The sequence below is a fragment of the Pleurodeles waltl genome, chromosome 3_1, assembly GCF_031143425.1.
Source record: "Pleurodeles waltl isolate 20211129_DDA chromosome 3_1, aPleWal1.hap1.20221129, whole genome shotgun sequence".
NCBI classification, from domain to species: Eukaryota; Metazoa; Chordata; class Amphibia; order Caudata; family Salamandridae; genus Pleurodeles; species Pleurodeles waltl.
This window is the reverse complement of record NC_090440.1, coordinates 1,847,904,109-1,847,929,585: the sequence shown is the minus strand read 5'-3', so window position 1 is coordinate 1,847,929,585 and position 25,477 is coordinate 1,847,904,109. Positions and strand designations below refer to the sequence as shown.

Here is a 25,477-nt window from a genome sequence, read left to right as displayed (position 1 = left end):
GCTATGTGGACGTAGAATCCTGTCCATCAAATGTTGGAATTTTGCAGGTACCCCTCACATTTGATAGAGCCCCTAGGGGTAGAAAACACTGTCTTTTCTTTTGTTGCCTCTGTTGTGGGGGTACTTGCCAATATCCCTTCCTAAGGTCAGCACTGAAAAGGAAGGTGGCATTTCCCAATTTCTCTATCAGCTTGCCTACACCTGGCATAGGATAGGTGTCAAACTTATAAATACCATTTAGCTGATGAAAGTGTATGCAAAATCTAAGTGAGCGGTTAGGTCTGGGAACATGGATGATAGGGAAACACCAGATGCCCTTTGAAGGCTTTATAATTCTAGTTTCTATCATAGTGACTGCTTCTTTTTCAACAGCTTGCCTTCTGGCCTCTGGTATCTGATAAGGCCATAATCTCACTATGTTTATGATTGGTAATATCATGTTGCATTAAGGATGTTCTCCCTGGTTTAGCCAAAAAGACAACCTCCAACTGACTTAACACCTGGCGTAGTTGCTCTTTGTTTCAATGTAATGGAAGTTCCCACTTTCAGTTATTTTCTCTCAGTCAGCTTTCCTGTGGGAGAAAATGAGATTTCTAGTAGTTGTGAATTGACAACAAGGAACACATTGGCCTTAAGGAAAACCTCTGAAACCGGGTCTACCCACTTTATCAAAAAGTTCACACTGTTTATTTGTTGCTGCTTGGTTTTGTGCAGCACTGCCATTGGATAAGTAACTGGAGTGACTTGACTAAGTATAACGAAAGGTCTCTGCCATTTCGCTAACAATTTATTGTATCTTGAAGGCAGTAAAACAAGTACTTTGGCCCCTGCTTTAAGCTCCAGAGGTTTTGTCTGTCTAACATACCCTGCATTCTGCCTGTCCTAGGACTTTTCCATTTTCACCCTTACATCCTCCCATAGGTTTGAGACATGATTTCAGAGAGTAACTGTATAATAAAGCAGCTTCCATCACTCATTCTCCTCCTCTTCCCAGTGTTCAGCCCCCATGTCGATTGAAGTTCTGGGTTGTCGGTGAAGACCAGTTCAAAGGGGGGGGGGGAACACCAGTGGAGCTTTGGGTGTGCTTTTGGATGCCAAACAGAACTAGTGATGATTTATTTGTCCCAATCCTGCCCACTATCTGAAACTAACTTCTTTAGGACAGTTTTACTTGTACGGTTGTTTATTTCCACTTTCCATCCATTTATGATATACAGAGGTTAGAGTTAGTTGGAATCCAAGGATATTGCACATCTGAAAGGGGTTCCCTGGTCTATCACAAGCTCCTTGAGAAATCGAACCCTACTGAAGAACTCAACCAAAACTCTTGCTATTACTGATGTGGTCATACTGGTCAGGGGTATTGCCTCAGGATACCTGGTAGCATACTCAACCAAGAACAGAATTTATTGGGAATGCCAGTAAATCACCTACTAAATACAATCCTACCATTGAGAAAGGAACATCATTAACAGGAAGGGTATGTAATGGTGCATTTGGTACTGCAACCGGATTGATTAGTTGACAACGCTCACAGGAAGCACAGAATTTTCTTCTGTCATAGTAGGCTCCCATCCAATAGAACCTTCATAGCAAATATTCTTCAATTTTTTTCCCTACCATAATGACCTTCCCACCCCCGCTCACCTGACTATGGACTAGACATAGTACTTGTTCTCTAAAGGGGTGTGTAACAGTTAGCTGTGATACTTTATCCCAACATTTATTTCTGATACACTATAGTAAGCCTTTTTTATATGGAAAAGGGTTCCTTCCGGATCTTGTTCTTCAGCTGTAGCATATACCAACGTGTGAGTTACGGTGTTATCTTCTCCTGTGTGGTCCTGAAACTGTGATGGTGTTTCCCACTTGCCATTTGGGGAAAGAAAGAAATAATGATCTTTGGCACCTCCTATATAAGCAAACAGTTTCCTAATGTTGCCTTTTTCTGCTCTAGTCTTTTATTTTTTGCTATTCCCCTTCCTACCTTTTCTCTTTGGAACAGTGCTTGGGCCAAATAGTTTTTCTCTTCCAGTGGAACCCAATTGCTGTAAATGGGGATTGTCTGTCCCTGTAAGTAGATCCTCTATGAGATTAGAAATTACCCACACTTTTAAGTTTTTTTTTCTCTCCCTGCTATTGGATCTGGACTATAGCTATGGGATATGGCTAGTTGTCCCCATGTACACAAACCATGATGACTTTTTCTCCTTTTAGTATCTGGCCCACTTTCACCCCAGACTATCTGGCCACAGCGAAGTGGCAACCCAAATGAGTCAGGATATTAATGGTATGTCGGAGTCTGATTTGTTCTCTGTAACCCTGGGACTGCCCACTGCATACAAAACATGCCTTTTGGAATACACTCATTTCATTGGCTGGGGAGTACTTGCTTTCTGGAGACAATTCCTTGCTATGTGGTCCCATTCCTCACATTGACAACACTGCGGGTCTTGACCAGGCTGTATAATGGCACCAACCACCCCGAGGCTGAGCAGCCGAAGTAGCACCTCTTTCAAAGATTGTGAAAAGAAATCTGAGTCTTCTTAAGTCTGATATCTTTGTAGGACTGAGCTGGGTGCACTGGCTACGGCATCACTAAGCTTCAATATGGGCAACGTCATGGGCCTATTGGATGACTGATATCATAGCTGCTTGTCTATATCCCATTCCGTAGGTTTTCCCTATCTTGTTGGGTCACTTGGGCTTGTTGCTGTACCATGAGCTGCATATGTCTCCCCCTCCACCAATTGCTTCACCATGTCCTCCATAGTGATGGGTTGCATTTTCGGCTATCAACGCAACAAGATCCCACCGCTGCTGCCACTGTTGCAGGTAGCCAGCCATGACACCAGTTAATAGAGAAAAATGATGAATATTTGTATTGGTTGAACATGATAAATGACTGAAGTATCCTATTGCTTTTCTGGGTATTAATCCCAGTTCGGTGGGTGTCTCATTGGTGTTTTAACCCAGGGCAACGCTGAGCCACGAGAGAAAACAGGGGAGGTCCTTATTCATTTTATATATGTTTTTTCTATTATTAGTGATCCTCCATCGTCATCTGTGCTAGTAATGCCATTCTAAGAAATTGCTACTTAGGGTTGTGAATTACCTGTGCAGTTTTCAACCCTTCAGTCTTTTAATGTAAATAATGATTAATCACCCATCCTCGTCTTTTGGTGAACCTGTCCACCCAATTAACCACTTGGTAAAAGAAAAAATGGCCTATTGCTTGGAGCTACAGTCCTGTGACAGGACCATATCTGCTGGAAACAAAACTCCTTGATCTCTCTGGTAAGGATGCATCAGTGCTTATTTCTCTTCCCACTTCATCTCCTCCCCTGCATCTGTCACCTGGTGTTGTCATCTGGTCCTTCTCTCCACGACCGCTACAAAGGCCGCATTCCTAGTGGCTTCTCTTGAGACAATGATATTCCTGTCCTCTCTCAGGTGTTCCACTTCTACCCAACTCCTGTGGTGTTGTCCTCCTCATATGCCACCCTTTCATTAATCTCCTTACCCCTTCTGTAATACATGGCCATATTTATGTGCTGCTCATCAGCTGTTTCCAGCCCTCTCTCCTTGTTAGGGTCAGCCTCCGAATACAGAATGCTACCTTTGGTGATTTGTATGTCTTTCAATTCTTTGCTGTACCAGTTAAGTGTACCATGCTCATCACCTATTATGGACCTTTATTATCTTTTTGTACCAAAGAATAATTTAGATCTCCGATCATGCATTGTTTGAAGAGGCTAGAATTAGACTGTTATCAACAGTATATGCAATATATCTCCTATAAAGGACATTTTAGAATCGGTCTGTGGAGCACAAGTTTTTGTTGCACATGATTTAATTTAATAGGTGCTTATCTGTTGTGAAGGTACGAGTAGAAAATGTTTTTTTGCACTCAGTTTAAACATTTTGATCATCATCTAGGCCATTTGGGCTATGCACCAGCCCTGACATTCACTTTTATTGCTTGACGGATACAATATTCTCAGATGTTAGATATAAACTTGTTTTGCTCTGTTGGGTAATAACCTAATATTTTCAAATAACCCTTGCAGAACAATATCAATAATATGTGATAGTGTGCATTATCAAGGCTTAATTAAAAATCATTTTCCTTACAATGTGTGACTTTGAAAATGGAGAATTGAGTAGCTTGGATTTTCATTGCCTGTTTCTGGTATTTCAATGGGTCCCACGCTGGTTTCATCTATTTTTTTTTTTTGCTGTCAGCTACTAATGTCATTGTTAGTTTCTCAAGTATTTTTGCTGAAATAACCCGTGGCATCACTTTAAAAAAAAAAAAAAGGGTACATAAAGGTAGGTTTTTAATAGGACAGTGAAACTGAAATGTCTTCTGATACGCAATAACAGGTGTTTACTAAAGCTTCACTATTATATCATCCTGATACCACAAAGAAATATATTTTGGAAACAAACATGTTTGTGTGTTCACAGAGTCTGAATGGTGTTAGTAATTGAAAGAGGAATGTTAGACGATGACCTGTGCTATGTGATGTTTGTGTTGGCAATCTATTTATTCTGATGTCCAAGAAGATGATTTAGCCTGTCCCATTTGTTCCCAGTATAATTCGATAGAATATAAGACTTTTGAATATTTGTAGCCAATACCATTGACTGCTGAAAACAAATATAATATTTCTACACATTTTATAACTGATCTACCTTTAGAAGTATACCATGCATTAATATTCACAGTGTTCACCTTTTCACAGATTACCCATTTCTCATGTTTTTAATCTACCAACAGCTGAGCTAAACAACGTTTTTGCTTTTCCTAATTAATCTGTAATGTTTAGAATTTCTTGGTTGAACAGGCCTAATCCATATGTCAGTAGGCCATCTCGAAAAATATTATAGTTGCCAGTAGTTTTCATGAATATTATTAATCTTGAAGTTTTTGACCACTGAGTGATGAGATAAATGCCCCACATCCAGTCTAACTCAGGCTCACAGTTTTCAGTTCCACTGCAATACCATGCATTTTCTCTAGTATTCGCCAAGACTAACGTTTGCTCACTTCCCAACTCATCAGGAAAACGATTGCACTATACTAATACTAATATACTAATTAAAGCTAGTACCATTATTGCTTTTGAATGAATGTATTTCTTAAGTAAGAAATTGTATTAAGTCAGATGTTGATTAAGGCTATATGTATATTTGATCTTTATAAAAATACATCTTGGATTCAGTGCTTGGAGCATGAGGCTTTACTAAATTTGATTTATGAGTTATTATTATCTGTTGTGTACAAAGGATGGGAACGAAAGGAAAACTGCTTTCTGCACCCTATTTGAACATTTTTACAATCCTGTAAAGCCATTTGCATGCTGTTCAGTTTGTACTTATCTTAGTAAACTATTTTTTCCAAATTCTTAATTGAACATCTATTACATGTGAGTTTGATGTTTTCAAACTGAAGCAAATCATTTTTTTACACCAGAGAGGTGCGAGTTTCAGAAGAAAAACGCTGAGTACATTGGATTTGGATTGAATGTCTCTGGCCTTTTATTGGATTCTAAGGTTTCAGCTATTCTCAATTAGCCTTCACCAACTAATGTTAAATGGACTCATGGGGGCAGAGTTGCAAAACAAATTCTGCAGTGATACATAGTAACCATAGTTGCTGCACTATGTTTCACTGGGGAAGAGAGCAATGCAGAGCTGTAGTTACTAATCATAGCCTCCTGTTTCTCTCTTCTCTTGCATTTATGAAACAAGGCTGCCTAAAATCACGGATAGAGCCTTGCACCAAAGTTGTTTGTGTGCTGTGCAGCACAGGTTTTGTATTGGGGGGGATGCCCAAATGATGTTCAAAATCCTACGTGTAGACAATTTGTTTTAAACATTTCACACAATAGATGTGTTGTGCAGTGCAGCACACATTCAGTGTTGGAAATGTTAGGAGAAATTAAAACATTTCTCAGACTCTTCATCTGCCTCAAGGTGGTATCACTTCTTTATACAAAGCTATTGTAGATCTGGCTTTGTAGCAAAAACGATGTGCTATAGACTTGAAATGCCCAAGCCCAAATGCCCAAGTAGCACCCATGGAATGGTTTGTTTAAGCACTGCAGTGCAAAGAGGAACAAATACAGCGGAAAGCCATGTTTTATGATACACAGAGGGCAGGTTTCCAGTACAAAAAATGTTTTGTGCTGGAAAGTACAATTTCAAGACTTTGCACCACTTTGCATCCCTTTACAGGAAAGGAAAGCCCCTCCTTATAGCGCTCAAGCATATGCATGGTCATGCACCAATTTTGTGTCATCCTGTCAGCCCAGATAGACACCTCAGATAAGTCTTCTGTGAAAACACATGCCACTGAAAGAGACGTTTTCTTACAAGAGCACAAAAATGATGGGCAAGGCCAGTTTGTGTTTTATCTATCATGTCGACAGAGTCTAAACTGAACAACTCAGTACTTGAAAGAGAACTGTTAAGCAGAAAGAGGACTTGTACAAAATGGAGAAATTTTTTGATGGGTACTAGATGGTAACTAGAGAATAATTTTATATTTGGATTGATCCTTCAAACCTAGACTGTTTGTGAAATCCTCAATGTATGTATAATCATGAAGTTAGATGAGTATTTCTTTTTGCCAAGAATGATTTTATTATAATTTATATTCGTAGTTCAAAGAATTTGTTGTAAGATGTTGTGGGCCACTGCAATCCTTAGTTATCAGTTGTGATCAGGCTTTCTTTAAAATTTTTTAGAGTACTTCCGTCTTGTGTCAAGAAGCGATTGAGCCAGGAGAATTTGAAAGCGTTCTAGCTAAATACGCCTTTAAAAGGAGACAACTGTATTTTAGCCACCAAATTGTTTTTCTTCCAAGGAATTGTTGGATGTTACGAAAATGCATCATGACTCTGGTCACAGTGAATTTAAGAATGCTTTGGATTACGTTTAAATTTTTAGTTGCTCATCTGTTTTATTCCTATGTCTAAGATTATGTTCATGCCTCTCCTTTTTGTGCCCAGAATAAATACTTACATTTTATACCTTTTGTTTATTTGCAGCCATTACCATTAGCTGTTGAACATCGCATGTGATTTCTACAGATTTTATAACGGACCTTCTGCCTTCCAAAGGATAGTCTTTGTTAAAGGTATCAAAAGAGGAAGCAATGGACCAATATTTTTCATCTTGGTGGATTGCGTCATATGTTCATCTCAGATAAAGGTACTTTCACTTTTTTGGAGAGCTGTGTATAAGTCATTGAGTGCTGAAGAAGGTCTTTCTTCAGATTTCCATCCTGATAAAGATAAGCAAATGAGTATTAATATGACCTTGAACTTTTGGAGCAGTATCCGTGGTCCTACTGTAATGCAACACAATGCAACTAGGCCTCCTCCTTCCCAACTGCAGATTGTTCCTAAAATGATGCAACTCCTTGTGCCATCGAGGTTTCTCATTTCTTTTGTATGTAAATATAACAAACAAGAGTTTCCCATCCTTTCCTCATTGAAACTTTTGTTCCATTGGCTATTTAGTATTTTATTCATTTCCAAGCATAGACCACTTGTTTCTGAAACTGTCAGTTAGTAATACTATATTAACATTTATATAGTGTTTCTTGTCCCCGTATCGGGTATAAAGAACATTATACAGATGGGTAGCACTTTACACTATGGGGGATTGTTTGGTTAACAATTTGTTGTATTTGCTGTGAGCCCATATAGATGTGTTTTTATTTTGTGTGCAAGTGAGTAGAAAGGTGTTATTATCTTGCCTTCGGGTGCTGAGCCTAGTTCTGTGATTGACTGAGAAAATGCAAAAATCGACCCACTCAGGCTGAGATTATACACTTGCTGGTAATTTACAAATTTATTCTGCAAGTTCAATGCTTTTGTTTGTGGTGATTACAGAAAGCCTTTCTTCAGATTTTTCTTTCAATCCGCAAATGACTTGTGTACAAATGCCACCTTGAGATGGAGGGAGATAGAGAGAAATCGATCTGGATTGGCTATGTTATAGCCATTGTTTGTGTTTATTACTATGCATCAGGATTTACCTTATGTTAGTGGTTGTTGGTATGTGCAGGAGTTGACTATATTAGTATTCCCAAAGATGCCAACAATGATAAAGAACATCTCTTAGCTTAGTTAGGATGAGCTGTATTATACCCTTTCAATATGACCTCCAAGGTGACAGGACACTTCACGTCTCCTACTATCCGGTTATCATCTTTGACAATGGGGTCAGTGTGTTTATCAAGACCGAGTGGCTTTCTGATAATGTAAGAAAGTTCTCTGGCTGCTTTTGGACTTCAGTAGTAGTAGCCAATCATGACTGTCAAGATAGTATGTTATCTGGCGTCTACTGATTATAGTCAACTGTGGTAAAAAAATGATCCACTAGGATTCACAATTACAACTGATCATTCAGCTTGCATTGCTAGCAGCTGATTGTGTATACTTAGCTATGAAATTAAGTTGCCTAATGTATTTTTGTGCAGAGTAGTGTTAGGACCTTGAGCGTTAGTTTGTTGATGTCAGATGTTTTTGAAAATCATCTAAGAAAAGCCCAGGGTTTAGTTCTTTCATGAATATATAATCCTGGATATTTTGTGTGTCAAGCAGTGGCAACCTTTTCAGTTTGCATTGTGAATGATGTTCCATCAATAATTTATTTTTCCTGTAGGGAGGCAGGATGACTTGATGTGCTAGGATTCAACAGAGTGTCCTATTCTGGGAGTTTAACATGAGTTTCATTTGTAGTTATTCAGGGTCTTCTTATATTGCTCTGTCAATGATGTAGAGATTTTTGAAGACAGACCATCGGGCGACTAGTGTCATATGTTCCTTTGAGTGAAGGTTAATAGTAGTCTTGCTGTAGTAGTTTGTATTCATTACAATATTCGTAGAAGAAACCAAACAGCACCTAGATACAGGCTTGTTTGATTACAGTTGCATTACAAACTTGAGAGAGGAGAGTACGTTTTGAGGGTACTCTTTGTAGAGTAGGATGAAACTTAGCATCTGCATTATTTGTAAGATGGTCCTTGTGAATTCATCAAAATGCAACGTTAGGAATAGGTTTGAGTCCATGATTTCTCCACTGTTCATTACTTCTCTTGATATTCCTGGTGGAGCCTTCAGTCTTCTGGACCGTATTTTAGTGGAATGGTGGCTGTTCCATTGCCCACCAGTCATAATCCTCTTCTTTTTTTTTTTTTATATTTTTTTAGGCTTTGAGCTTAAGGTTTTGATCATCATCCATTTGTGGTTACAGCGGAGGCACTCATCAAGTCCATATGTATTAAGGACCATTTGGTGTTAGTTTTAAAATGATTTGTGTGTTGTCTGTATACTTGTAACATGTGAGATTGAATCCATTAATTAAGTCCTGGAAGGGAGCAAAATAAAGGTTATAAAGAAGTAATTGAGCCTTGTGTGTCACTGAAATGTGATGTGTGGAAGGCAGAGATAAATAATGTCACTGTCACTAAATGTTGTCTGTCTTTGAGGTGAGAGGAGATCCAATTAAGATTGGTTCTTTATATGACTGCCTCTTTAAGTCTCTGGATCTCCATAATGAGTGTTTGATGATGTTAGAAGCATAGTGGTAGTATTGATACCCACTATTAATTTCAAATCATTCCAGATAGCCATCAGTCTCTTAGTGTCTGTGCCTCTGCCTGGGCCAAACCCAGAGAGGTTTGAGGAGAAGACCCCTTTTAGACAAACATGGATATCTGGAAAAAGACAGCTGTTTCTCTTAATTTTCCCAGCAGTGGCCCATTGGAAAGCAGTCTGTAGGTTTAATGGGTTAATGTTTTTGTTTTGAGGAGTTCAGGGACAAATCATGTCTTTAGATTGGAAAGAGCCCCTATCTATGGAGCTTTAAAAAAAATTCTAGCTATAGATCCCACCCAGCTATTTATCAGAATGCCTTTGAGGATTTTAGCTGGCACGTGGTAAGCTGACGATCCAATTTGATTGCCCTCTTTCATTAGGTTGCCATATTCTGTGTCCAGTATTCATTTGAATGAGGTTAAAGGTTGACGGTGTTTGTTGTTTTGTACATAGTTTGATCATCATTTTTTTTTGTTTCTTCTAGAAACCTTATTTAATTTAATTTGTGCAGAAGGTGTAGTATGACTGGTATTATGACTGGTGGTCCTGCCTTTTCCTCGTACCACTGATTTGTTCAGCCTGCTGCCTCTAATGAAGGCACTGGTGGTTAGGTTAGCTGATCTATAGGAAATCCAAACCCTGGCATCAACAGAGGGAGTGCCACTTTTGAATCAGGTGGTAATACAATCTGGCACAGTTCACCCTGTGTACAATGAGAAGGACCAAGGCCTGGAAGGCATTAAACTGCATATCAGCCTCTCCAGTGTTATGTAGAGAGTCACAAAAGTGCCACTGTGGTACCTTGCCAGGAGAAGCAAGGTGATGAAAAATCAGAGTTGAAGAGCGTATCAGATCATTTTACTAAGACTAAGGGTGGCAAGCACAGCAGGGGCCTCACAGCCAGTTTTCAGGCTGAAAATATAAACTATCAAGTGGCTGTCTCACACTGTGCTGTGGTATGGGTGGGAATTTCATGGGCACTCAATCATCCACACTTTAAACCATTCATGCACACAACCATCATGATCTATAAAGAAAGTGTGGGATATTAACAAAACGAGAAGTCTTTAGCTTTAACAAATTTGACCTGCAATTCCCAAAAATGTTTGCGAACGCTAACTTTCAGTACCATTAAATCAACTAGTTGGGCTTATTCTATGACTTAATGTGGCAGTGTGATAGACCAAAATCATTTACAAAATGTTTTAATTTTATGGTTGGCTAATGCCTTGGACGCATTACAAAAATATATAGGCATCAGGAATTCTATGTTCTTGATTTTTCTTAAAAGCATCTTTAACATTGTTTTAGGTTTGGTGTATTATATCAGTTTATCTATATTTGAGGCTTGTAAACTCAAAAAGTATGTGAATATATACAAACGCCTTGCTATAGGTGACTCTGCCTTTTCTTTAATGGCAAATTCATTTTGCAAGATTCATTTTGAATCAAACTACATATCTAGTCATGGTTGTGAAGTGTTTTTGTCAGATAGCATTTTTTTAATAAAATGATTATAGACCAGCTTTATTATTCAATGCAAACATAAAAATATTGTGTGCTTTTCAGAACACAAATTAGCCCATGAATGCTCATAGGTCTGAAGACGGTGACAGATAAGTATATATTAAGATAGTAGAACATTTCTGTTAGCCATGACTCAGCTACTTTCCATTAACATGTGTACATTTTACAGCCTCTTGTGTTTGTACTTTAAGGAATGGCACATTGCCCTAAGTGTGGTGGCCATCAGTGACATAACACAATAGGGGGCAGAAGGGCAACTCTAAGGTGCATTTAGAGAGCTGTAATAATACCCCTACCACACCACCTGTCCTATAAATGCCCCCGCCATTTCCACCCACTGCTGCAGCGTCATGAGAGATGGCCTTGCAAATAGACAAGCTGGGTCTCTGCCTGGGGCATTGACATTCAGACGGATACACAGAGCAGACTGCATATAGGTCATGCAATCATCTAGCCATTTTGACCCACTGCTGCCAGCGTCATGAGGGATGTCCTTGCAAATAGGCAAGCTGGGTCTTGGGCCTGGGGCACTGACATTCAGAGGGATACACAGAGCAGACTGCATATAGGTCATGCAATCACCTAGCTTCCTCCTAGCTCCAGTGAAATTCATTTAGTACTTGTAATTGTTTTACGGACTAGCAGCCCTTTTTCATTCAGGTTGTAAATCTCATTTCACCTTGCTTATTTTTAGGGTCGAGAGCACAAGCACTCTGGCCTGTTATAATCTCTCTGTGGGCTTTTAACCATGCCCACTCTTGGTATTCATTCTTTGTTGTGCCTGTCTTAAATGCAAAACTTTTATTGGTGCATTTTGTGAAATGTACCTCCTTTGTGTGCTGAGTTCCCTCCCCAGTGATTTCACTAAGTGAACATTTTTGTTGGCCATCACACTACGTCAAACTTCCTTCTGTTACAGTGTGTTACCCCTCCTCAGGTTTCGGTTTGCCTTTCATCCCAGCCGCGATCCTTTCTAGACATTCATGCAGGAAGCCAATAACTCTTGTGCTCACGCTCATGGTGGCTGTGGCGCTTTGAACTGGCTCGCTTCTGTCAACTGTTTTACTTTTCATTTTTAACTTATGTGGCAAGAAGTGTCCAGGTAGGAATTTACAATGCTAATAGCATTAACTCGAGCAAACACGAGACTCATTGCAGTGCAAATGCTTGTTCTCTCCTCCTTCTTGTCCAGTGTCATCTGCTTCTTGCATCACTAACTTGCATCTCTTGTTTCCATGATGCCGGAGAGGTGGTAAAGGAGTGGGTGAGAAGGGGAATGTGTACGTTTAAAGACCAAGCAATGTTTAGAAACTCTCTACCAGGATCTGACTTGTGAACAAAAAAACAGCATACAACTCCATGCAGCACCAGCTGTCTGTACCAAGTGGTTAAGGCAATAGAACCAAACATAAACTGTCACAAGCGAAGAAATGAAGATAGCAGGAAACGTGGTAATGTCAAAACCTCATTTTACCCAGCCAGCAACTAGTTCTCCTTCCCTAGCTCCGCTGACAAAATGTAAATTGAGGCATCTTCTGAATCAAAGAAAAGAGATACTGAGTGTAAATAAGATTTCCAGATGATTCCACGTATATAAGGGACATAAGTTTCCTGTGCTTCTCCTGGTAGAATGTATTAGGTCTAGTAAGCCCTAATAAGTTTTGCGAGTTGTATTCTTTTTTTGTTGCAACTCAAATTATGGATTAAGATACTTGAATTAAATAACATTGAAAAAAAAAATCCCAGGATTGCCGCCTCGGGTCCCTGATTACATGGAGTCATTACTCCAGTCATTACATGGAGACCGCCCTCATTGCCTACACTGACGAAATCAGGACCAGGCTAGACAAAGGTGAAACCGTTGCCCTCATCCTTCTCGACCTTTCCGCAGCCATTGACACCGTATGCAACAAAACCCTTCGTAACCGCCTCTTCGACGCCGGAATTCGCCACAGAGCCGTGGACTGGCTCACCTCCTTTCTCTCCGAAAGAACACAGAGTTCGCCTCCCCCTGTTTCGGTCAAAGGCCACCAAGACCATATGTGGAGTCCCCCAGGGATCCTCACTCAGCCCCACCCTCTTCAATATCTACATGGCTCCGCTCGCCAGCATCGTCCAACCCCACAGCCTCAACATCATTTCCTACACTGACGACACCCAGCTCATCCTCTCCCTCACGAGCAACCCAGCAACCGCCTAAAAACAAACTCCACACCAGACTTCTCACCATCACCAACTGGATGACAGCAAGCCACCTCAAGCTGAACTCAGAAAAAAACAAGATCATCATCTTCGGAACTAACAAGTCAGCATGGGACAACTCCTGGTGGCCGGCCACCCTGGGGCCGCCCCCGACACCCACCACCCACGCACGCAATCTCGGCTTCATACTAAACTCTTCACTTTCCATGACCCAGCAAGTCAACGCCATCTCGTCCTCATGCTTCAACACCCTTCATATGCTCTGAAAGACCTTCAGGTGGATTCCAGTGGAAACCAGAAGAACGGTCAACCACATCCTCGTTAGCAGCAGACTGGACTACGGCAACGCCCTCTACGCAGGACCATCGACCAAGCTCCAGAAAAAACTCCAGCGCATCCAGAATGCCTCAGCATGTCTAATCCTCAACCTCCCTCGAGACGAACACATCTCCGCCTACCTCCGAGACCTACACTGGGTACCCGTCAACAAAAGGATTGTCTTTAAAATCCTAATCCACGCTCACAAAGCCGTCCAACACCAGACCGGCCCCCCTCAACGATCAACTTAACTTCCACATCCTGACATGCCAGCTCCGCTCCGCCGACCTCGCCCTAGCAACAGTCTCTTGCATTTACCGTACCACAACCGGCGGCAGATCCTTCTCCCACCTCGCTGCCAAAACCTGGAACTCCCTCTCCACCAACCTACGCAAGACTCAGGACCTCCTGACCTTCAGGACCTGGCTCTTCGAGCATTAGCACCCCCTGCCCCAGCGCCTTGAGACCCTACCTGGTGAGTAGCGCGCTCAACAAATTGATTGATTGATTGATAACTTTAGGAAAGGTGGGCTAGACATAGGGAGAAGTCCATCATTACTTTGTTTTGTTTCTCCCTTAAATGCAAATACAAGGCAATTATTGGGATGCAAAGAAAACGTATTTTCTAAGCTAACAGGTTGTTCTTTGTAGAACTTCACAAGCAAGTGATAAGCAACAGCAGTGATTGTGTTTTAGGTCTGAGAGCTAGGTAATGTCCACCAGTACCTAAACCATGTCGTAGCACTTCAGCTTTCAGCTCTCTTACACTGTCAGTGACTGCATTTTGCCTGATCCACGTTCACTTCCACCTAAAAAGAAGCATTCTTCAGTAGCAGGGCTAGTGAGCCGATACTTTATTTTCCCTGTGTTTTTTTTCCATTTTAATTTTGTTATCCTTTTCTTTTTACTCATCCTTGTGTATATAAAGTGTCATCATGTAACACCAATTCTAAGCCAATAGTACCTTTTATTTGTGCCAACTAGAACCTTTTTTTGCCGATCATTAATGATGAGGGTTTCTTTGCCTGAGTTCAGTACAGAACTGCCAATGCTTCGTTTTATCTGTTTCTCGATCTATGTAGAGACTTGAAACCTGCACTTGAAACTGTAATACATTCGTAAATGTAAATATCAAGGTTCCAATGCTTAAAAAAATGCAAAGAAAATGTATCAAATACATACCCTACAAAGCAAAAATACAGAACGAAACTGTTTCATCATCATTGCTTCAAGTGACAATTTGGAAAAATGTAACCATCCATGAAATGCTGCTTAGCAGTCAATTGCTTTTATGTGTACTGTACTGTTCTATAGTGTACGATGATAACATCCGGGTTATGCAAAGCAGCGAAAGCTCTCCGTCGCCAGATCCTGAAAAGTATGCAGTATCCCTCTTCACCCTACCTTAGATTTCCATTTTATTATCCTGACCCTTCTATGCATATATTACTTGTAATATGTCTGAGAAACTATATGGAAAGGGAGGGTATGATAACAAAAACATAATACAGATAGCACAATGTCAACCCCTTAAGAAACAAATCTTTCCTTCATGTTAGTAATATTTTACTGGGTTAGAAAGCAGAACTTTATCTTATAATTCTTCCTGCTTTAGCAGCAGCATTTCATGGTCATACTATTGCAATGTATGAACCTCATGCCTATCAATGCAAATCACCACATACACTTACAATAACCACCAAGAGAGAAACATTGTTGTATCATCAGCATTTAGTATCCTCAAAAACCGGAATTTAGGTTTTCTCTGTATGTACAGGCAGTTATATGCAGATCTTAGTCTAAGATCTTGCCACCTGGATGCCAACAATCCCGGTGTTCACCACACGCCAGTTAAGGATACCATGTGCAGGTAAATATTTCCCATCAGCTGTCAGTACCTGACTGGGTATCCTCCCCATAAGAAAATAGACGCAATGATGTGTCCCAGGTAAGCCCCATTTACCAGCAGCTGTAGGGATTTTCCCCATGTGTGTTTCATGTGCCAGTTAACCAAGATGTATATCCGGTTCATGGCAATTTGCCATTTAGCACCATGCCCCACAGCCCTGTTAATACCTTGATATGCAGTAGATCCAGTCAGCGTTGCCATGTATTACTGGTATTCCCTCACATTTGAACTCATCAGTATTGTGACCATTGTGAGAATTTGATACATGGTATGCATCAAGACCAGATACGTGCAGCACCAAGTCTGCAGATTTGTTGCTGCAGACTTGGTGCTACACATCAGGGGCTCTGCGACCCAGAGGAAAGTCGAATAGATAGGGTTGCACCAATTTATATGTAACTGCTTCATCTAGTCAACGCTGAACAACTCATGTACTGTTCTTTTCAATGGACATTCTTCATCTGATCACTGGTTATTTTGCAGTGGTGTGCTAAAGTTCAGGCAGCAGGGTGAGCTGCCAGGTTTGTATTGCTCTTCAGAATTCCAGACGATTTGAGAGATTTAGAATTCCCTTTGTGATGGAGTACCAGCGTTTTATGCTCTGTACTAAAAATTAGGCTAGATAGAGTAAGGCCTTTCTGAACCCTAGGGATGCTTATGAGATGAAATGTCTGATGTGAAGGTCCTTCTTGACTTGTATGTATGATGCTTTTGTTGAAGACATATAGGCACATCAACCAGAATGTGCAATGCTGAGGACCTTGAGAGAGATGAGATGATTCTAGTCACAGGTAGCCTCTAAAGTGGATGAAGAGCTGAGGCAATCTGATGTATCTTTTGGGTATGTAGTCTGGCATCTTGAGTTCTTTATATACTGTTGCATAGCCCCAAAGTGAAGCCTCATGATACTAGCCATTGGCATACTCTAGGTAGGAGAGTGCTGGCAATGTGGCAGCCTTGACTGGATAATAAAACCCTGTCTAATGGAGGATGTCACCACAGCCTCTTGTTGAAAAAATAGAATTTAATATCCAATTTACCCAAGATGCTTGTGAGAGATCAAAGTGCATTAACACATCAAATTTTTGTTAACCTTTCTGGAAGTGATTGGGTGCTTTCTCATTTCAAAAGGTCACTGAGCACAAGGATGGGAGGTGGACCACTATTTTTTTTTAGACAGGGATCTAAGTAAAATCATGAGTAAGACACATTTAAGCCAGGAGTAAAACACAGCTTTTCTTCGGAAATTCTTTGTGAATTGGGCCTGTAAATGCAATAGTGATTAACACTTGAGAAGGTCACAGTTATTAATTCTGGGGTTCATTAAAAACAAATAAATCTATATACTATTATTTTTTTTTTTTTTTTGTATTTTCTGGGCTAGTATCCACTGTGATAAACCATATCCAAATCAAATTTAACCCTGCACTAAAAAGGGCAGTCCCCCTAAACTGCTATGTCACACCTACTGTTCATGGGAACACAAGTAGATACATTTTAAAACTCAGTGAGCTGTAGCTGGAGTAGCTGGATTCTTTAGATTTTGGGATCCTCATCTGCTTATACCCATGCCACACAGGGCAACTTGCTGAGTAAATTTTAAGTGATGGATGGAAGGTCTTGAATCATTCTGGGTAGTAATATATTCTATTTGGTCATTGGTGCTATTACAACAGGGGTGTGGAAATGTACAAAATATCTACTTGTTAATGGGAAAGGCTGTGTCATAAATCTACTTGTCCTGTAGAAAAGCTCATGTGTACCCTTGGTGCCAGTTTGTGCGGTGACAAATTACAGCAGCAATTTAATTACAGAAGAGCCTCTTTTGATCTTGGGGCTCATACTGTTGTACGATTTGAATACTAGCAATTTCCTTCTTTTGTCACCTTTCCACATAACACATACTAGGGCTGGAGGTAGTGGTGAGCAAAAGGGTCCAGGGATGTAATGCCCTTTTGAGTCTGTGCAAGACTACTAGCTTGCATGTTTTTCACCAGCTTTTCTCTCATCTTCTCCCATACTGAAATGTGGTTGGAGGAGAGTGAACTTGTAAACGCTCAACAGCTATTTCCATGAGCAAATCTAGGCATACATGTTTTGCTTGTGCTAAAATGTAGTTCACAAATATTTTCTAGGAGTACAATTTTCTGGCCTACATCTGTAAATTCTTGTGAATTCATGAAAACCGTAAATCTGTACTAATGCAAGGACATATATTAACTATGGGTGCACTTTTGTGACTTTCTTTAAGAATTGGGCCCCTAATTAGGTCTGATGTTACCCAAGACCTTTGGTTTTTATTACAATCTATCTATCAATTGGCGGGCTTCACTGTGAGTGACCGCTTCCTGCTCTTTCAGAAGGAGCATATCTGCACACAAAGTATTTTTTTTTTTTCAGTGCCGGGGACTACTGAATTACTGAAATGTCCTTTGTCAGACCAATAAATATTTTTTTTCGTTTTGCCAATATTTGTTATAATGGTGCGGGCCATGAAATCCCACAGTATTAAAGTTTTACAAACACCATGTCAAAACAAGACACACATTGAAAAAACCAAAAGGCTGACACCAATGTCAGACCGATTGGCTTTGCCAATGCTGGTTTATTTGGTTTATTTTCACTTTTCACATGATCTTGTTAAAAATTGTTACACTTTTTACTAAACGGTGCTTTAAAAAAATGGTACCTAAAATTTCACAGTAATTTAGCTAAACTTTTTTTTTTTCCTAGTAACATTTTTTTGTGAACATTTTATTTTGGCAGCAAAGAATCAAACTTGCTTTCAAACTTCTTTGAATATTTGCATATGATCAGAGAGTATTCTGGGAGGATTAAATATTGTCAACTTTGCAAACATGAGTACACATTTCCATAACTGAACAACTCTCAGTAGTGCATCCCGAGCTTACAACATTTCCTTAGAGCGCTCACCCTTCTTATAAAAACAATGCTGTTCCCTGACCTATAATATGGTATTGTAGGCCAAAGGGCTTGAGCTGGAGCGGTTCGGGCCTACTTGTCCTAAGGACAAAATAAACATGAAAACCTGTTGTCCTTGTCCCCAAACAATATGTCCTGGGTGTTGGGCTATAGGAATTCCACATCCAAATACAAACTGTCATCAACACTATATAGAGCATTGGTGGCTGACACACAAAAGGACAGTCCAGCCCAAGATAGTAGGCAATGTCCTTTTTTTATGGGAACACAACCACTCTAATAAATTGCAGCCTATTTAGGCTCAATCAGTGTGGTACAGCTTTAGTCTTCAGTGAGTTATGGGAGCCACATCTGGGCAAAGCAGGAAAAATAATTAGCTGTTTCTTTGAAAGTCACTGGAACAATTGTCACCAATTATGGCTACAGGAACCAGTGTTATCTTATGCGATTGGAACAACCATGAGGCTAACTCATGACTGCATATCGTCAAATAGCGCATAGGATTTAATCTTGGGGGAAAAAACTTTACTTTGAGACTTAGACCTTTTTTTTTTCTTTTTTTAGATGAGATGTAACCTTGCAGTGGCAGTCATATCCAAGTTGTTTCCAAAGAGGATTCCATGAGGCAGGCTGTCTGGCTGACTTCTCTGTTACTTCTTCTGTTGAAGTTCCATTGTTTTATTTTATTAATTCTGTGAGTACAATTCTAAAATGAAGACTGAAGACACAGTCAGTCCTGTGGGAATTCATGATAGAGAGGAATCGGGAAGACACTCTTGAGTGTAAATAAGCACCACAGACGGTTGTGATTATTGCATCTTTTTGCCCTGGAGCAGAGTATTAACTGTTGCCTTCTCACAGTTGAAAAATATAGTTTTTCGGAAGATAGAGTTGTAATGCCTGTATAGTTTTAGTTTTCCAGATTACACATCATTGAAACATGAGGGGGTGGAATATTTTAAAATATCTTTGTCCATGGGATGGGATGCATCAGAAATGTATTTGTATTAAAGAAAATTCACTTTTCCTTTTTGGTTCCATGGAATGAGGTGCTACATTAGGCAGATTTCTCATTTAATCAGAACATTGAAAATAGCCTCTTTGATTATTTTAGGGCTCATTTGTATCAGGATTGGGGTTCTAGCAAGGCTCTGATTTCTGCAAATCCCCGTGCTAGGTCTGTAAATAAGAGAGAAATCATAATTCAGAGTTCGAATGCCTTGCCAGTCTGTGCACACTCACAAGCTAATCCTTTTTAAAGGTATTGAACAACTCCTTTCCAGTCTCCCCCCACACTGGAAAGGTTTGGAAATTTACACCTGACAAGGACTGAAACTTTTTCCAAGGTTGGAAAAAAAGGGTTGGGAAAGTTTCCAAATGCGCAGCAGATTTGCACATAAGCTAATATAGTCATGTATAGTTGCTCATGTGAAAATGGAATACACAAATGTTTCCTAAGTGTACAGTTTCCAAGCCTACTTCTGTAAATTGTGATTCCTGGAAGTCATGAATCTGCATCAATGCAAGGTCATATACCTGTTTTTGCCCTTTTTTGACCTTTTATAAAGAATCAAGACTCATTTATTTTCACTTGCCTATATTGTAGTCCATATTAGTTTTGCACTCATTCTCCATTATTAAACGTTGTGTGTGCATATTGGCATACATTGAGCATGCTTTTCCAAATGATGCCTCAGAGAAATGAGAATTAAGGTTGCAAACTAATTTAGAAAAACACTTTTTAAAGTTGGTTTATTTTATCTGCATTTTTATAAAGCAAGCAATTACCAATTAGGCTTTCATGCTGAGACCGGGTTAAAGGCTCTGCATTAAAGAATTATACATATACGTTTAAATACACATATGAATGCAAACCTTCTCCTAGAGCAGACATTCCTCTGTCTTTGACCCACACTGTGTTACTGTAACCTGAGAGTTTACAGGTTTGTGCTGCAGGGGGTTGGGCACATTTGCTCAGAGGACAACATAAACATAAAAACATGCTTTCCTGAGTGTCCGGCGATAGGAGTTCCAGACCAATGTTGAAATCAAGCTGGCATTTCCAGACAGGGTTAGCTTCATCACCAGCCAGCCAGTGCGTGGCCAGACTTTGTAGTTAATGCAGTGTCACTCATTTTCAGACCATGTAGCGATTAACAAAAGGTGCTGGGGGGTGGTTATAATTGGTGTTGCAGCACCGAGGTAGGTTCTGATTACGTAAGCTAATTATATGTGGAGATAAATGGGCATGGGGCCATATGCCATCCAGAACAGCTCTACTAAAGTCTCTGGCTACAAGTCGATTTCTGCTAGCTGGATGGTGCAAGGTTCATAGGCATTGATTTTCTAAAGATGTCTTACTATTTCTTGGATGAGCTAATAACTTAACAAATCCGAGAATATGATTCAGTGACCCCCATGAATGCATTTGTTCACTAAAATCTGGAAATGTCAATTCCATATGAAAACGGACAGAATTTAATAGCAGCTATAATAATCTTCTTAAATACAGCAAACACTTATTCATGGCACAAGGTGGTCTCAGAACTTTTGCAGCAGTTCATAATAAGTATCTTGTGTGGTCTAAAATGTATAGAAATTAAATTTATTCTAACCGGAAGACAAGCTGATGCTGCGCAACTCCACGATGAAATCTGTGAAGCTTAAAAGGTGTGGTTATTGTGCACCTATTAATAACCGAGTTCAGATCTGCTCCAAAGTGGACCCAAAATAATTCAGGGCTTTTAGAAGAAGGTCAGCTACCAGCTGAACCTGCACCGATTTTGCTAATGTGAACAGGGTGCACTGTCAGCAGGTATTTGGCCTGTTCCTCCATGGCCAGGAACATTAAACAAGCCACGAAGGAGTGGGCAGCAGCAAGTCTCACATGATCTTCTTGATAATTTACCTTATAAATGTAAGAGTATGGCAAAAATAAATTTTTCTTATTATGTTGTGCCAAATTGTTCATGCCCTTTGCTTGTATCTTGAGGCTGTTTTCCAAAATTAGGTGCAGATTGGTTAAGATAGAGTTAAATATTAGTGATGCGAAAAAAGGGATTTCCAGTGTAGGGCGTTGTCCACCTCAACTACATAGGTGACCTGCGCCTTGGTAATACATTTCTACACAGGTCAACCAATGTAATAACTTTGTTACTAGAAATGTGTGATCGTGCCACCTTGTCATTGAAAGAGGAAGAGTTACTGGCTGTGTACTCTGTGAACCAGAACAGTAGGATGCTCCTTCGCCTACCTCACAACCACCGCCTGGAATGCCCTACCTATCCACATCAGACAAAGCACCTCCCTCCTCAGCTTCACGAAGGAACTGAAGACAGGGCTTTTTTTAATCACCTCACCGGTATATGCTACACTCCTCCCCACCTCCCCCCAGCACCTTGAGATACTAACAGATAAGTAGCTGTGCTTTACATGTTCTGACTGATTGATTGACTTAGTTTTTCTCTGTTCTTATGCTTGAGTTGTTTGGGAGCTTGTGGTCCTTGAGAATGGTGTTGTGGGTTTGTTGTATGGATGAGATAGTGAGATTGGTCAATTCATGTACGAAGGAAGCAACACAAGAACAACCCACTGGGTCAAGGGGACAGTGTCTTTGTTTTTAAAGAAATAAGAGCAATATGAAGCATATAGAGCAAAGTACCATAATGACAATTTTAGCAAAATATATGATGCATTTAATTTAAAAGATTTTAGCATATTGGGAAATGTTTTAGTTTTTAATTCATTTATGAAGTCCTGGTCATTTGAGTCCAGTAGATGAAATGGAAGGTGGTGTACTGAGTTGGGGAGAGAGAAAAATGTCATGAGAAAAGTTCCATGGAGTTGAGTGTTACTTCCTTTCCTATGTTGCAGGACTAAAAGAACTTGTGAATGACCGTGAGCCTCCTCCCTTTGTCTAAAAACAGTCCACATACATGATGATATAGCCTGTGGGAAGAATTGACTTCTAGTATACGCGAAGATGTGTCAAACGTGTTTTTGAGAAGAAGAGTGCATTTAGGTTGTGATTGGGAGGGGGTTTGCAATGTTCGGAGCATGGAATATTGTAGAGCGAGTCCCCAAAGAAACGTCCACTAGCCAGACCCTCTTCAACACCTACACGACCCCCCTGGTCATCACCGTCAGATCAAACTGGCTCAACATCATCTCCTGCGTCAATGACACACAGCTCATCAGCTCTTTGTCCTAAGAACACTCCACCACAAAAGCTAGCTTCACAGATGAATGATGAATGTAGCCGACGGGATGACGGACAACTGTCTCTAACTCAACACTGAAAAAACAGAAGTCCTCAACTTTGTGAATAACACGTCAAAATGGAATGACACATGGTGGCCCCCAGGGCTCGGACCCCCCATCACACCACGCCCACAATCCCAGCATCATCCTGTATAGCAAGCTATTCATAAAGAAAAAAGTCAACAGTCTCATCTGCCTGCTTCCCCATCCTTTGCAAGATCTTCAGGTGGCTCCCAGCAGACATCAGAAAGACTGTCATACAGGCCTTCATCGCCAGCAGACTGGACTAAAGAATTACGCTCTATGTAAGAATCACAGCACATCTCCAGAAGAGGCTCCAGCCAATACAGAACTCGGCGGAAAGGCTCGTACTCAACCTCCCCAGAAGGATCAACTTCACATTCCATCTCAAAAACCTACACTGGCTCCTGATTCAGAAGAGATGCCAGTTTAAGATGTTTACCCAAGCCTACAAGGCCCGCACAATGAAGGACTAGCATACATCAACAAAACGCCTGACCTTCCACCAACTGACTAGACAACTCGATCAGCTTGCTCTAACTCGCAGACACATCATGGATCAGTCGAGCCAACAGCGGAGGATGCTTCTTCTCACACCTATCAGCCAGAGGCTTGGAACAATCTTCCTGTGCACCTTAGGACTGCACCATCCCTCCAGCTATTTAGAAGAGAACTAAAGACCTGGATGTTAGAATGATCATTCCTCCATGCAGCAGCACACAGCTCCATTGCTTCTGACCCTCATTGTTGATTTGAAGCACTTTATACATGTTTGATTGATTGATAGAGTGTGTACTGATGTGTATGAGATGTAGTATGTTTTCAGGAGTATGATGCTGTGTGGCTGTTAGTGGGATATATAAGAGGTTGAAGTCTGTGTTAGGATGCTACTTGCTTATGTGGTCTAGGTTGGAGTGTGATTGTTTGGATTGGGAGTGTGGTGTTCTGGGTGAGGCACATGATCTTTTACCTTGTAGCCTGAAGTGGAGTAGGGATTGTGGCCCAAGGTCTTACCTGGTGCTAACAGGCTCAAACCGGAGATATCTTTGCCTGTGTGTGTCCTTCGCTAGGATGCATGAATGGTATGACACTCTGATGAGTGGATTTAAGTATTGAGAAGTCAAGAGTTAATGTTACTTCTTGTAGAGGTAGTGGCTGGGAAGTCAGCAACGTCGCCTCCTGTGGAAATGGCTGCAGGGGAATACAAAATACAAGGTTTAGGCTACTAATAAATGTTCAAATAACTGCCTCAGTCACAAAATCCAGCCCAATAGTCGCAGGAACGTGTACCTCAAATTCCAATTGTAATCATTTTGTACAAAAGAACAGAATAAGTAAAAAGTGTTTTCTGTATTAAATATGGAAACTATTTCATGAGTGAAATCGGTTTCTGAACATGTTCAAATAGTATGAAAGTCAAGGACGTTTTATGGTATGGTGCCAGAGCTTTTTCAAACAATTCTCATTTGATTGTTCGAGTACATGTACCTCTTTGTGGACCCATATATAATGTTTTCTGGTACATTCAGGCCTATGTATTGGTGCAAATTATGCATCAACATCTCAATGCAGCATGACGAGATAATGAAACATATGGAGCCATTTTAATTTTGCTTGAACTTTTATCGCTTTTCTCAAATGGGCAAACATAAATCCTGGAATCCTAGCCAATGAAATGTTGCCCTAAATGCTTGGAGCTCAGCCTTCCAAATATGTGTAGGTTTACTGGGAAATGTACTGTGCATGATCAATTATGTAGTATTGGCACAGAACATTTAAATGTCATTGTTGCACAGAATCGCTGGTAATGATGCACTGGTTATTCGATGACAGACATCAAAATGATGACTATATAAAGAATATGAGGACTATATTTTTCAAGTCTGTATGATCTAGGAATCTATCAGTGCAAGACATACCTCTCTGACCATGATTGGCTTGACAGTAGAAGACTTTCAACTTGATATTTGTGAAACGTTTACAAATATTTATTTCCAGAACGTGGTAATTCCCTTCCACACTCCCCCTCGGAAAGAACAAGTCGCTGCTAAGATTCAATTTATAGCAAGGTCTTCTGAGCATGGAGGCACTGGTCATGTATATGTTTTCTCAGAGTTCATGGTGCCCACAGGTAAAACAACTGGGTTCATTTTGGAAACTTGGAAAGCAATTACTGGTAAATGACAGGGAACCTGTATTTTAGCCACAAATGACAACCTAGAACTCTATGGAAATCTAAAACAGATGTATACTTTTAACATCAGTACCTCTCAAGGTCTCAATCAATTAGGGGCCAGACCTCCCTCAACTGATTCACTGGTTGTGCGATTGTCCTGAGCATGACATTTGTCATATCTTTTGCATTTTATTTCTCAAGTCATGGTAATTACTTATTGTCTTTCTCAAAGTGGAATATGCACTGCAAAGGATAGGCCCTTTGTTTAGCTCTTTTGTGTTTACTGTGTCGTTTTTCTATGGGTTCAAAGTGCCCGGAAAGAATAAACTGGGTGTGCCTTTTTTTTTTTTTTTAAAGCTGCTGCAAGCGAAATGCCAGAATAGGGTACCTGTCTTGTGATCTCCAATATCGCCCATGGGTTTAATGGGAATATACTGTAGCAATATAGTTCTAATACCTATGAATCATAAGGTATCCTTCAAGCTGCCTCACGTTGGAATCCAT

General features: G+C 40.3%; 1 protein-coding gene across 6 annotated transcripts in view; it reads left to right on the top strand.

The window, feature by feature from the left end:
- Positions 1-25,477, top strand: part of GULP1 (GULP PTB domain containing engulfment adaptor 1) — a 1,895,686-nt gene that overhangs the window by 118,689 nt on the left and 1,751,520 nt on the right. For 5 of the 6 annotated variants that reach the window (XM_069225937.1, XM_069225932.1, XM_069225939.1 and 2 more), the window contains exon 2: positions 7,059-7,221. The gene's annotated coding sequence lies outside the window, so the exon portion shown is untranslated. Of the gene's footprint in view, positions 1-7,058; positions 7,222-19,046; positions 19,211-25,477 lie in introns of those variants that run through there. The other variant, XM_069225934.1, reaches the window with a different exon arrangement.